Source organism: Papio anubis, chromosome 7 (assembly GCF_008728515.1).
Source record: "Papio anubis isolate 15944 chromosome 7, Panubis1.0, whole genome shotgun sequence".
Lineage (NCBI taxonomy): Eukaryota > Metazoa > Chordata > Mammalia > Primates > Cercopithecidae > Papio > Papio anubis.
The window spans coordinates 43479960-43495955 of NC_044982.1; the positions used below are offsets into that span (position 1 = coordinate 43479960).

The 15996-nt window shown below is 36.0% G+C and overlaps 1 long non-coding RNA gene across 1 annotated transcript in view; it reads left to right on the forward strand.

The window, feature by feature from the left end:
- Positions 1–6499, forward strand: part of LOC110743790 — a 94126-nt gene extending 87627 nt beyond the window's left edge. Inside the window, exon 5 of the long non-coding RNA XR_002523386.2 lies at positions 6286–6499. This is a non-coding gene — a long non-coding RNA (uncharacterized LOC110743790). The remainder of the gene's footprint in view (positions 1–6285) is intronic.
- Positions 6500–15996: the final 9497 nt, after the last annotated feature.

Here is a 15996-nt window from a genome sequence, read left to right on the forward strand (position 1 = left end):
GGCATCTTAACAATGTTATTTCTAATATATGAACATGGCATATAGATCCATTTATTTAGGTCTTCTTTAATAACAGCAGTACCTAATATTTATATCTCATATGTCTTTGTTAATTCAGTACATTCCTAATTATTTACTATTTTTGATGTTATTGTAAATGGCATCAAAAGACATTTTCCAATGGTTTACTACAAGTATATTCACTTTATTTTTGTATATTGAGTTTCTATCCCCAGACCTTGCTAAATTCATTTAGAATCATTAGGATTTTCTACCTAAACTGTCATGTAACCTGTGAAGAGAAACTGTTTTACTTCTTTCTTATTATTCTTTATCTTTTGTATTTACTATTTATGCCAGTTGCACTGGTTAGCACTTACATACAAGGTTGAATATAAATGGTGAGAGTGGACATGCTTGTTTTGTCCTTGATCTTAGAAAGAAAGCATTCACTATTTCACAATTATGCATGATGTTAACTGTAGGTCTTGCTTAGATGTAATTTATTAGTTTAAAAAATTTCCCTTCTGTTTCTAATTTGCAGAGATTTATTATACATGGCTATTGAACTTTGTTGCTTTTTCTGCATCTGTTAAATGATTATGTGATTTTTCTCCTTTATTCTTTTAGCATGATGAATTGCATCAATTGATTTTTACGTGATAAATCAAACTTGTATTTCTAGGGTAAATTTCACTTGGTTGTGCAATATTTTTCTTTTTATGTTTGCCTAGATTTTATTTGCTAGTATTTTTTGAGGATCTTTGCAACTATGTTCCTGAGAGATGTGTGTCTTGATAATGCTATAAAAGAAAAATTTGAGGCCGTATGTATTATAGGATGACAATGCTTGCAACTAATGAGTTGAAAAGCTGTGAGGAAATCTGTTGAAATTTTTGAGAAATTTGTGGATTTCTATATAAAGAAAGAAAGGGTTACAAATACTTTATTGCAAGTTGTGATATAGTCTGCATAAACAAAAACTAACACTGGAATTTGGGGTTTTTGTTTTGCTTTCATTTATGCAGCAAAGTTATTTTGTCTAGATAACAGATATTTTTTAATTAATAAATTGTTCTGTTAACTCTGTTCTTGTTGAATACTTTTAAATTACTTTGGAAAAGGATCACTTTTTTTTTTAAGGCTAAAAATGTTAATAGTCATGGTTACTTATTTAAAATTATTGCAGGTAACTATTTCTTTTCTTTGGATACTTGTGACTTATGTTCTTGTCTTCTCTGCCAAGTCTTTTTGGTTTCCCAAATCAGGTCCAAAATTTATAATAATAAAACTGTTAGGATAACCTTTATGTTTAAAATTTCTTTGAGCTTCCTGGAATGGCCACCATGAAACACAAAGATTTTCTTCTTCTTTATCCTTGTAAGAGAAAGACTATAGGAATAATTATGCTTGCTTGGCATTCTCTACATTTTAGTTAATTCAAAGCTAGTGTGAGAGCACTTTTGTTTACCAAACAGAATAAAGAAACAATACAGGATATCAATACATCAAAAGAGAATTTCAGCCTTCCTAGGGTATTTATATATAAATAAAATGTTAATATGAGTATATTTCAATGACTGTGTATCCTTCATATTAAAGTAAACATTATCATGTTTATGTACAATGGCAGAACAATATCTTCAGAAAGGTTTAATTCTAGGTTTAAATGCTCTTGTCAATCAGAAACAATCATAATACAATTTATGAAATAAATTAAGGGCCTAAAGGTTTGTCAATTTTCTTACTTTTCATAAGATAATCTTTCTGCCAGCATAATCAGTGGCTGAATCTTTACAAAATTGATTATATGTTGTAGCTCATAGAGGGTTTTATTCTCTTTCATTCTGCTATCGTTATTGTTATAATAAATTAACCAGAGCCTTTAGTTTTATTATTCACAGGGATTTTTGCTTCTTTTTTATTTTGTTTTATTTTTATGTGACAAATTATAATTGTATAAATTTATAGGGTACAGTGTGATGTTTCAATATCTGTATACATTGTGGAATGATAAAATCAGGCTAATTCGTATATGTATCACCTCAAATATTTATTTCTTTGTGATGAAAACATTTAAATTCCTTGCTTTTAGCTATTTTGAAATATATAAGTATAGACAACATTTACATTCACCTAATGGCCTCTGATTTAAGATTAAGCTCTGGAATGTGTGTTCTGGAAGGAACATTAAAAGAATCTGAGTACGGAACTATAATAGGTTCTCTCTCTTACTATGCCGTGAGGAAGCTGGATCATGTACAAGGCATTCTGGCCTGCATCTCCACCTAAGGTCTCCACCTAAGGCCAGCATTAACCATCAGACACGTGAATGAGCCAACTTTCAGATGAATGCAAACCCCATCCTTCAGGCTGTCCCAGTCGATACCCAGTAAAGGAGAGATGAGCTGGCTTTACAAGCCCTGCTTGGGTTGCAAATCTATGAGCAAATTAAATGTTGTTTTAAGCCACTAAATTTTGGAAAAATTGGTTATGCTGTGATAGTAGCCAAAATTGATTTTAGTTCTGGAGCACGTAAGTGAAACAGATAATACAGAAAATACACTTACTTACAGGTATCACTGACATCATCACTACTGCCAGGTGACTGAGTCAGAATTTGTAACAGTTGACTTCAGAAGCAAAAACAATATGAAGTAGGCAAGACCATTGGCACAAGATTCCCTGATTCTAAGAGCCACTGATTACCATGAGCTTCTTTGCATAATTTTTTTTTGCTGTAGTCTTTGTTGCTGTCTTCCCTTTATGAAAAAGGATATTAGTAGGCAACCCTGTTCTTTAGTCACAATACTCCCAAACTCCTTATGCTCGCCAATTATCACATGTGACTAATTCTTCAAATACTGTAACATTGAACAACTCATATTCAAATTAAAGGGAAGGCCATTGTTTATCTAAAGAAGATCCAAATAGATGATGAGATATGTGGGATATGCTCCAAACTTTAATAATAATCCTTGCCACTGGATATACAAATTGACAAAAATGATTTTGATGTATTGGAAAATGATTACCCAGGGTAAATATCACCAGAAATATGTGGAGGACCCTTTCTACTTTCTGAAAAAACATGGGTTTTTATAAACTAAAGATATCTTTGCCAATATGATGAATTAAACCAGGTAGAAATGTTGATAATTTGAGTTTAGTTAATAACTAGTACAGTTGGATTTTTTCATATTTATTAGATTAACAAAACTTCTGTTGCTAATTGATCATGTTGATTATCCTCATTAATAAATGTTCGTACCTTTCTACTGATTTGCAAGCACCTTTTACATATATTAGAGATATGAATCACTGGTCTCTCATATATTTGCACACAATATTTAGCTTATAAATAAAACATTTTAAATAGTGTTCCAAAATACAGACATTTGTAATTTTTTTTGTAGCCAGATATACCAACTAGTTCCTTAATGATCGCTTTTGGTTTCAGGCTCAGAAAGTTTTTTCAAATTCAAGATTACAAATAACCACCTATATTTTCTTGTATGCATTCATTATTTCAGTTTTGTAGAATTCACCAATAAAGTCCTCAGGTCCAGTGAAGCTATTTGTGATCTCTTGAGATTCCATATGAATTTTAGGATGTAAATACATTTTTTCTATAACTAGGATATATATGAATCATTTTAATATTAATTATTATAAAGCACAATAATTAAGAAAATTCAGACTCCAAATATTTGTTTCATTTAATTGTCATATAACTTTAGTCTAATTATTTTCCATTACATATTTTATTGTTTTTGCTGACAATCATCCTATTTTGAGTCTCTACATTAAATTTCACATTCTTTGTTTCTTTCTTTTTCTTTTTTTTTTGAGATAGAGCTTTGCTCTTGTTGCCCAGGCTGAAGTACAATGGCGTGGTCTCAGCTCACTGCAACCTCTGCCTCCCAGGTTCAAGTGATTCTCCTGCCTCAGCCTCCCAAGTAGCTGGTATTACAGGTGCCCACCACCATGTCCAGCTAATTTTTGTATTTTTAGTACAGACGGGGTTTCACCATATTGGCTATGCTGGTCTCAAACTCCTGACCTCAGGGGATCCGCCTGCCTCAGCCTCCCAAAGTGTTGAGATTACAGGTGTGAGCCACCGTGCCCAGCTGACATTCTTTCTTTCCAAAGTATATTTGTAATTATTTCCTTCTTTTCCATCATTTTATATATATACTTATTCATTCAGCAAACATTTATTGAGTTCACGGGAAGCAAAACACTGTGCTAAAAATTTCTTTCAAATTTTGGATCAAATTTCTGTTAGCAAGGCACTAGTATCATAAATACTAGGATGGTATCAAAAAGCAAGGATCATAAATGTTATATTCAAGGACATAAGTTAGTACCCTCGAATATAACTTATTCATATGGAGTTAACTTGTTGCTGAACTTCTTCATATTGAGTTGCAATGTAGATCTAATTTGGGGAAAAAGTATTTTAATACATGTTATAAAAATCTTTGTTGTGATCTCGGCTCACTGCCAGCTCCGCCTCCTGGGTTCACGCCATACTCTTGCCTCAGCCTCCTGAGCAGCTGGGACTACAGGTGCCTGCCACCACGCCTGGCTAATTTTTTTGTATTTTTTTAGTAGAGACGGGGTGCGACAGAGCGAGACTCTGTCTCAAAAAAAAAAAAAAAAAAAAAAAAAAAAAAAGGAAAGGAAAGAAAAGAAAAAATATTTGTTGCAAATCAGTTTTTTTGAATTTACTGAATAAACATCCATCAATATTTGAAAATAATTATTCTGGTGATTTAACAAAAGGATTTACCCCACGTATAACAGAAGAAATCATTAGCTTTAAAATGGTAATTATAGAAAAATACTCTATAATTTATATTTAATAGTAAAAAGAATGAGGTCTAAGAAGCATGAGTGAAAATATTATAGAATGATTCTTAAATAAATAAAAAAATGTGGAATATATCTGTTCCTGTTAGAAATTGATTTGTTGATTGGTAATAGTACTTATAGCTATATATGTCTCAGATGCTTAAAAATAATTTCCAGTCTTGAGATTGCATTGACATAGAAATATTTAAAGCTTTTTTTTGTGGTGCAACTCTCATGTCTCCAAAATTGCCTTTTGCCCCATATTTGAGATGCTGACATCCTACCCATCCTTTATGGTGCTGGTTATTTGACACCCCGTGTCAGGGGTCCCCAAGACCACACTCAAGTTCCATAATTCACCAGAAGTACTCACAGAACTCAGAGAAGCTGTTATAATCATGGTTGCAGTTTATTACAGCCAAATGATACAATTGGAATCAGAAAAAAAAGGTGCACAGGGCAGAGTTCAGGAGAAACCAGGCGCAAGCTTCCAGTTGTCTTCTTCCAGTGGAGTTGTATGGACAGTGCTTATTTTTCCCAGCACTGATATGTGACAATGTGATGAAGTATTGTCAACCAGGAAAGTTCACCTTAGCCTAGGTCTACAGGGTTTTGATTGCAGGTCTGTTATGTAGGTATGGGGCACCCATGTGGCCAACCTTGGTTACTTAGCTTTCAGGCCATTCAGAGGTCAGTCTGATGCAGCATGGCCCAAGATCCCCACTGTAAATCACATTGCTAGCATAAACTTCACGGCGTGGCCCATGGCCCAAGGCCCCAGACATACCAAGACAATCTGATCAAGTGGGACATTCCAAGGGCTTAGAGCTTTTCTCCAAGGAACTGGCCAAGGGTCAGCCTTTTCTTTGTAATGTGTAGGGTTTGAATAACCCAGGCCTGTTGAGTTAACCCTTTACTGCACATACATTGCATTTAACATGGTAAAATCCTGCCAATCTTTGGCATCTGGATTATCTTGTACCTAGTTACGAAGGTTTACCTGATCTCCCCTTCCCCTACTGGCAATAACTTCTAACTCTATGTTTCAAAAGCACTTTATATTGAACTTGTCTTATTATCATATATGCAATAAGGTGAGGAGTTATAAATTAAGGTGATATACAGTGCTTTCCCTCAGCACCTGGGACAACAGCTTGCATATAGAAGAAAGGTGATAAATATTTATTGAAATGAATGATTGTTATCTCTGCTCATGTCTTGGCATTCCTATTAACTGGTGAAGTCTTCATAATTAGAGACCATGTTGTGTTCATTTGTCTTCCACAGAGTTTAAGGCCTTTCATAGAGTGAGGGAATATATGTATATGTATTGAATGATATATTCATGAAGCATTGCTTGTATGTAAAATCTCATTTAATCCTCACAAAACCCTATGTAGTAATTACTGTTATTATTTTAATTTATAGATAAGGAATATACCTATAGCCACTTAGCCAGCAAGCAACAGAACTGGAATTCAGCTGCATAGTCTGGGCCCATGGTCCACACTCTTCACTGCTTCATAGCCTCCACAGTCAAAAATCCATGTGTAACTTTTGACTCCCCTAAAACTTAACTACGAATAGCCTACTGTTGACTGGAAGCCTTACTGATAATATAAATGATTGATTAACACATATTTTGTATATGTATTATATACTTCATTCTTATAATAAAGTAAGCCAGAGAAAAGAAAATATTAAGAAAATCATAAGGAAGAGAAAACATATCTATTATTCACTAAGTAGACGTGATTAGCATAAGGTCTTCATCTTTGTCATCTTCACACTGAGTAGGCTGAGAAGGAGGATGAGGAGGAGGGGTTGGTCTTGCTGTCTCAGGAGTGGCAGAGGTGGAAGAAAATCCAAGTATATGATAAATCTGTGCAGTTAAAACCCATGTTGGGAGGTGCTGGGAAAATGGCAGATGGGAGGCAGGACTAACTTACAGATCCTACTCAGACAGAGCAGTGAATGGAGACCCACATTGTGAATTGTTGCTCCAAGAACTAAAGGAACATACCAGGAAAGCAGAGAGAATTCACAGGCCCTTTGAAGGAGGTGGATTGCTGCTGCAGACTCGGTGGGACAGCCAAGGGACTGTGAGTCTGATTGCTTTCTCAGCTGGGAGGCTTGTAGCCTGGTGCAAGTTCTAAGCCCTGCTCACCAGCTGCCTGGAAATAAACTCAGTGCTGTTGGGGGAACATGATGGGAGTGAGATCAGCCTTTCCATCTATGGGCTCTATGGGAGCTGGGTGAGGCGTGTGGCTGCTAGCTTTCCCCCACTTCAGTGATGACCTGTGATACAGCAGAGACAGCCATAATCCCCCTAGGAACATAACTCCATTGGCCTGGGAACCACACCCCCATCCCCTGCAGCAGCTGCAGCAAGCCCTACTCAAGGAGAGACTGAGCTCAGACATGCTTAACCCTGCCCCCACCTGATAGTCTTTCTCTATCTGCCCTGGTAGCTGAAGAAAAATGACATAATCTCTTTGGAGTTCTATGGCTCGCCCACTGCCTGATACTCCCTATACTACAACTGATGTTCTCTTAAAAGTGCCACCTCCTGGCTGAAGGCCAACCAACACAAAACCAGTGCACCTAAAAATACAACGAAGGACCCTCACAGAGTCCACCACTTCACTCCCCTGCTACCTCCACTGGAGCGGGTGCTGGTAGCCATGGCTGAGAGACCTGAAGATGGTTCACATCACAGGACTCTTTGCAGACACTCCCCAGTACCAGCCCATGACCTGGTAATTCCACTGGGTAGCTAGATCCAGAAGAAAACTAACGAAGTTCAGCTGTCAGGAAGCCCCATCCTTAGGGGAAAGGGGGAGCACCACATCAAGGGAGCACCCCATGGAACAAAAGAATCTGAACAGCAGCCCTTGAGCCTCAGATCTGCCTTCTGACATAGTTTCCTCAAATGAGAAGGAACTAGAATAACAATTTGGGTAATATGACAAAACAAGGTTCTTTAACATCCCCAAAAGATCACACTAGCCCACTAGCAATATCTCCAAACCAAAGATAAAAATTTTTGAATTGCCAGAAAAAGAATTCAGAAGGTCAACTATTAAGCCAATCAAGGAGGCACCAGAGAAAGGTGAAGTCCAACTTATAGAAATCAAAAAAAGATACGGGATATAAATGGAAAAATCTCCATATTGATAGCATAAATAAAAAAACAATCAAAACTTCTGGAAATGAAGGACACACCTAGAGAATTGCAAAATGTACTGGAAGGTCTCAAGAATAGAATAAAAAAGAACTTCAGGCTTTCAAATTAACCCAATCCAACAAACACAAAGAAAAAAGAATTTTTTAAAAATGAACAAAGCCTCCAAGAAGTTTGGGATTATATTAAATGACCAAACCTAAGAATAATTGGTGTTCCTGAGGAATAAGACAAATCTAAAAGTTTGGAAAACATATTTGAAGGAATAATCAAGGACAACTCCCTAAGTCTTGCTAAAGATCTAGACATCCAAATATAAGCAGCTCGAACAACTGGGAAATTCATCACAAAAAGATCATTGCCTAGGCTCATAGTCATCCAGTTATCTAAAGTCAAGATGAAGGAAAGAATCTTAAGAGCTCTGAGGCAAATGCATCAGGTAACCTATAAAGGAAAACCTGTCAGATTAACAGCAGTTTCTCAGCAGAAACCCTACAACCTAGAAGGGACTGGGGGTCCTAGCTTTAGCCTCCTTAAACAAAACAATTATCAGCCAAGAACTTTGTATCCAGCAAAAGTAAGCTTCATAAATGAAGGTAGGGTACAGTCTTTTTCAGATAAACAAATGCTGAGAGAATTCACCACTACCAAGCCAGCACTACAAAAGCTGCTAAAAGGAGCCTAAATCTTGAAACAAACCCTTGAAATACACCAAAATAGAATCTCCTTAAAGCACAAATCTCACAGGACCTGAAAACAACCCAAGGTATTCAGGCAACAAATAGCAGTATATGTAGAATAGTACCTCACATCCCAATACTGATGTTGAATGTAAATGGCCTAAATGCTCCACTTAAATGATACAAAATGGCAGAATGAATAAGAATTCACCAACCAAGCATCTGCTGTCTTCAAAGACTCACCTGATACATAAGGACTCACATAAACTTAAGGTAAAAGGGTGAAAAAAGATATTCCATGCAATGGACATCAAAAGCGAGCAGAGGTAGCTATTCTTATATCAGACAAAACAAACTTTAAAGTAACAGCAGTTAAAAAAGACAAAAAGGAACATTATATAATGATGAAAGGACTTGTCCACCAGGAAAATGTCACAGTCCTAAATATACATGCATCTAACACTGGAGCTCCCAAATTTATAAAACAATCGCTACTAGACCTAAGGAATGACATAGACAGCAACACAGTAATAGTGGGGGACTTCAATACTCCACTGGCAGCACTAGACCAGTCATCAAGACAGAAAGTCAACAAAGAAACAATAGACTTAAACTCTACCCTAGAACAAATGTACTTAACAGATATTTACAGAACATTCTACCTGACAACTGCAGAATAAACATTATATTAATGAGCACATGGAACATTCTCCAAGATAGACCATATGATAGGCCACAAAACAAGTCTCAACAAATTTAAGAAAACTGAAATTATAGCAAGTACTTTCTCAGACTACAGTGGAATAAAATGAGAAATCAACTCCAAAAGGAACCCTCAAAGCTATGCAAATACATGGAAATTAAATAACCTGCTCCTGAATGATCATTGGGTCAACAATGAAACCAAGATGAAACTTAAAAAATTATTTGAACTGAATGATAATAGTGACACAACATATCAAAACCTCTGGTATACAGCAAAGGTGGTGTTAAGAGAAAAGGTCGTAGCATTAAATACCTACATCAAAAAATCTGAAAGAGCACAAACAGACAATCTAAGGTCACACTTCAAGGCTAGAAAAAAAAGAACAAACCCAAACCCTGCAGAAGAAAAGAAATGACTGAGATCAGAGCAGAACTAAATTAAAATTGAAACAAACAAACAAAAAATACAAAAAATAAATGAAACAAAAAAAGCTGGTTCTTTGAAAAGATAAATACAATTGATAGACCATTAGCAAGATTAACCAAGAAGGGAGAAGATCCAAATAAACTCAATTAGAAATGAAATGGGAGATACTACAACCGATACTACAGAAATATAAAAGATCATTCAAGGTTACTATGAATACTTTTACATGCATATACTAAATTTATGGAAATATACAACCCTCCTAGATTAAACCAGGAGGAAATAGAAACTATGAACAGACCCAATACAAGCAGTGAGATTGAAATGGCAATTAAAAAGTTACCAACAAAAAAAGTCCAGAACCAGATGGATTCACAGATGAATTCTATCAGACATTCAAAGAAGAATTGGTACCAATTCTATTGACACTATTCCACAAGATAAAGACAGAATCCTCCCTAAATCATTCTCTGAAGCCACTATCATACAAATACCCAAACCAGGAAAGGATATAACAAAAAAAGGAAACTGTAGACCAATGTCCCTGATGAACATAGGATGCAAAAATGCTCTATAAAATACTAGCTAACCAAATCCAACAGCATATCAAAAAGATAATCTACCATGATTAAGTGGGTTTCATACCAGGGATGCAGGGATGGCTTAACACACACAAGTCAATAAATGTGATACACCTCATAAACAGAATTAAAAAAATGACATGGTTATCTCAATAGATGCAGTAAAAACATTTGACAAAATCCAGCATCACTTTATGATTAAAACCTTTAGCAAAATTAGCATAGAAGGGACATACCTTAAGGTCCTAAAAAACATCTATGACAAACCCACAGCCAACATTATACTGAAAAGTTGGACGCATTCCCCCTGAGAAGTGGAACAAGACAAGAATGTCCACTTTCACCACTTTTATTCAACATAGTACTGGAAGGCCTAGCCAGAGCAATCAGATAAGAGAAAGAAATAAAGGGTATACTAATTGGTAAAGAGGAAGTCAAACCATCACTGTTTGCTGATGACACGCCTGTATATTTAGAAAGCCCTAAAGACTCATCCCAAAAGTTCCTAGAACTGGTAAATTAATTCAGCAAAGTTTCAGGATACAAAATTAATATACACAAATCAGTAACTCTGCTATACACCAATAGCTACCAAGCTGAGAATCAAATCAAGAACTTAACCCCTTTTACAGTAGCTTCAAAAATAAAATAAAATAAAATAAAATAAAATAAAATAAAATACTCAGGAATATACTTAACCAAGGAGCTGAAAGACCTATACAAAGAAAACTACAAAACACTGCTAAAAGAAATCATAGATGACACAAAAAAATGGAAATACATCCTATGCTCATGGATAGGTAGAATCATTATTGTGAAAATGACCATACTGCCAAAAGCAATCTACAAATTCAATGCAATTTCATTAAAATACCACCATCATTCTTCACAGAACTAGAAAAAAAAAAACCACTAAAATTCATATGGAATCAAAAAAGAGCCTGTATAGCCAAAGTAAGACTAAGCAAAAAGAACAAATCTGGAGGCATTACATTACCCAACTTCAAACTATACTATAAGGCCATAGTCACCAAAACAGGATGCTACTGCTATAAAAACAGGTATGTAGACCAATGGAACAGAATAGAGAACCCAGAAATAAAGCCAAGTATTTATTGTCAACTGATGTTTGACAAAGCAAACAAAAACATAAAGTGAGGAAAGGACACCCTATTCAAAAAATGGTGCTGGTATAATTGGCAAGCCACATGTAGAAGTATGAAACTGGATCCTCATCTTTCACTTTATACAAAAATCAACTGAAGATGACTCAAAGACTTAAATCTAAGACCTGAAACCATAAAACTTCTAGAAGATAATATTGGAAAAACCCTTCTAGAAATTGTCTTAGGCAAAGACTTCATGATCAAGAACTCCAAAGCAAATGCAACAAAAACAAAGATAAATAGATGGGACTAGATTAAACTAAACAGCATTGGCACAGCAAAAAAAAAAAAAAAAAAATGGTCAGCAGAGTAAACAGACAACCCACAGAGTGTGGGAAAATCTTCACAATCTATACATCTGACAAATGACTAATATGCAGAATCTACCAGGAACTCAAACAAATCAGCAAGAAAAAAACAAACAATCCCATCAAAAAGTGGGCTAAGGACATGAATAGACAATTCGCAAAAGCAGATACACAAATGGTTAACAAAATTGAAAAAAAGCTCAACATCTCTAATGATCAGGGAAATGCAAATCAAAACAACAAGGCGATACCCCCTTACTCCTGAAAGAATGTCCATCATCAAAAAATCAAAAAATAATAGGTGTTGGAGTGGATGTGGTGAAATGGAAACACTTTTCCACTGTTGGTGGGAATGTAAACTAGTACAACCACTATGGAAAAGAGTGTGGAGAATTCCTTAAGGAACTAAAAAATTGATCTACCATTTAATCCAGCAATCCCACCCCTGGGCATCTACCCAGTGGAAAAGAAGTCATTAAATGAAAAAAATACTTGCAAATGCATGTTTATAGCAGTACAATTTGTAATTGCAAAAATATGGAACCAGCCCAAATGCCCATCAGTCAAGTGGATAAAGAAAATGTGTGTGTGTATCGATAGATAGATAGATAGATAGATAGATAGATAGATAGACACACACACCATGGACTACTACTCAGCCATAAAAAGGCATGAAATAATGGCATTTGCAGCAACCTGGATGGAATCGGAGACCATTATTCTAAGTGAAGTAACTCAGGAATGGAAAACCAAATATTGTATATTCTCAATCATTAGTGGGATCTAAGCTATGAGGACACAAAGACATAGAAATTATACAATGGACTTTGGGGACTTGGGGGAAAGGGTGGGAGGGGGTGAGGGATAAAAGACTACACACTGGGTACAGTGTACACTGCTCAGGGGATGAGTGCACTAAAATCTCAGAAATCACCGCTTAAGAACTTACTCACATAAACAAACACCACCTGTTCCCCAAAAACCTACTGAAATAAGAAAAAAAAAAACCCACCCAAATTTGTAAAGCCAGGTGCATGCTTGTATTCTCAGCTACTTGGGAGGATTGCCTGAGCCCAGGAGTCTGGGCAACATAGCAAGACCCTGTCTCTAAACACACACACACACACACACACACACACACACACACACAGCCTAAACCAATAGGATAAGGTTTTAAAAATTCATTTGTCAAAATTATATTCCATTAACTTAAAGAGTATAATTGGATTGTTTGTAACTCAAAGGATAAATGCTTGAGGGGATGGACACCCCATGCTCCTTTTTTTCTGGCTGATGTGCTTATTTCCCATTGTGTACCACAACATCTCATGTACCCCATAAATATATACATTTACTATGTACCCACAAAAGTTAAAAATGAAAACAACAAATTGTATTCAAAAATCTAAAAATAAATAAATAAATAAATAATACATACATACATACATACATACTAAGCAAATGAAAGCTCAAAAGAAAAAACCCACCATGTTGTTTAAGGGTTAACTGCAGACAACTGCAGGAAACTCATATTCCAAAAATATTGAACATTATTTTTGACTTATTTCTTGAGCTAAGGTTTTCTCATATAATTACTTTCCAAAACTACATTGTCTTAATTTTAAAATATGCACAAGTGACATTTATTAGTCACGTAACTTACTTTCACTATGTCTGAAAATTTATAATCTCACCAAGATAAACACTGTTAAATATTGGTGGCTGAAATTACCATTCTATCTTTCAACAGTGGAGGCAGCAAGCAGAGTGAATAATAATTTTATTTTCTGTAAGTTCACTATTGTGTACATTAGGAAAGTACATCACTGGGCTTAGCATACTAAAGAGAAGAGATTCACTATGTAAGTGATGGCAAAACACAGGAAGCACTGTGCTAGCTCTTTGTACCCTGCAACTGTTATATATATATTTAAAGCTGTGCCTGCATGGGTGGATTAACACCTGCCATTAAATTAAATGAATCATTATTTTGCCACCTAATACATCAGAGGTAGACACTTTTATGGTTGGCAGAAACCCTTGCATTTGAAAATTTCCAGTAATTGCTGAATATTCCTGAAAACTTTCAGCTTCAACAATATTTTCCAAAATCATGCAATTTGCTTTCCAAGTTTTAAAGAAGGTATACATAGTATGATCATTTGCTCTCTCTTCTCCTTTGCAAACAGCAGTACGTTCTCTTCTTGGCAATATGCCACTGTAGCATAGATTGTAGGGCAGAAAGCATGGTGTCTTCCATAGCACTGAAGTTTCTAATGAGAACATGGTTATTTGTTTGGTTCCTATCTCATTGTCATGATTCCTCTTAAACAACTACAGCAAAAGTGGTAATACAGCTTAAAAATGTCTCCAGTTTAGGCCCATACCTACTTAGAAGGAGGCAAAATGTATATTAATATCAGTATTTCCTCTCCCACTCTGTTATGTAGTGGGCCTCTCCAATTTAATTTTCTGTTTTTCTCCTTCCTTGCTCACACCCTTATCCATGATTCTTCAGTCAAAGCAAATTCTTGGTGTCCAGCACCTTCCAGGCTAGTTACTCCTCCCTCCCTCCCTTCCTTCCGTCTTTTTTTTTTTTTTTTCCCCCTGAGACAGAGTCTCGCCCTGTAATCCAGGCTGGAGTGCAGTGGCGTGAACTCCGCTCACTGCAAGCTCCACCTCTTGAGTTCACGCCATTCTCCTGCCTCAGCCTCGCGAGTAGCTGGGACTACAGGCGCCCGCCACAACGCCCGGCTAATTTTTTGTATTTTTTAGTAGAGACGGGGTTTCACCGTGTTAGCCAGAATGGTCTCAGTCTCCTGACCTCGTGATCTGTCCGCCTCACCCTCCCAAAGTGCTGGGATTACAGGCGTGAGCCAACGCGTCCAGCCCTATCTTTCTTGTCTTTCTATCCTTTCTCTTCTCCCCTCCCCTCCCCTCCCCTCCCCTCCCCTCTCCTAACTCTCGCTTTCTGTCTCTTCTCCCTCCTTCTCCACTCTCTTTTTCTCTCCTTCCTTTTTGACTTCCTTCCTCCTTCTCACCTCCCTTTCTCCTTCCCCTTCTCTTTTTTCTCACTCTCTCTTTCTCCTCAGTGCTGTGGCTTCTTCTTTGATATTTCTTTCATCTCTCCTTAATCATTTTTTGATTCTCAGTATCATCCTGCTTTATGAAGCCTTTCTTTTACTCCCAGGCTCTATCTTCTATGTTTCCATCCAACTTGGTTCATTGCTCTATAAAAACACTTTTTGTGTATTGTGGTGATTCAACTGCACACACACACACACATATAAACACATATATATACACATACATAATATATATAATATGTATATTATATATTATATACATATACATATATACACACATATATAATATATACACACACACACACATATATATATTTATTTCTTCTCCCCAAGCCTATAAACTCTTTGTGGGGAGAACTTTTCAATAATTCTCTTTTGCATTTCCATCAGTTATCACAGTGGCATGCCAAAATTATTGAATGAATTAATGAATAACTCAAAAGCACAGCTCTGGTACTTAGACCTGGGCTGAAATCTCAACTCTACAATTTACTTTCTGTGTAACCTTACACAAACTACATAGCCTTTCCGAAGCTCCCTTTTTTTAAAATCACTTACAAAGTGAAGACTTTGTAATCTTCCCCACAGAGTTATTATGCAGCTTGATGAGATTACACATATAAAGTCCTTAACGCAGAACTTATTTTTCTTCTAGACAAAAGTAGTTCCATTCCCAAGATTTGCAAAATATGTGCTCAATTTTATAAAAATAATCAAATACAGCAAATTAGATGATGGGATGGAAAAGGATCGCAAAGTTATCCTGGGATTGGATGGTTTCTACTGGGAATTTATAAAGTGAATCATCCACATGTTGATTGAAAATTGACCATTCACGAGAAGAGATGGGAATCCAAACTTTTGGATAGATTTTCCCTAATTTTATCTTCCATAGGGAATGGGTAGGAATTTTTCCCTTTGTTGTTATGCGATACATTACAACCTTGCTCATAGTGTATGCATATAGAATGTATCTATAGCAATGTTTCCTTATCCACGTGC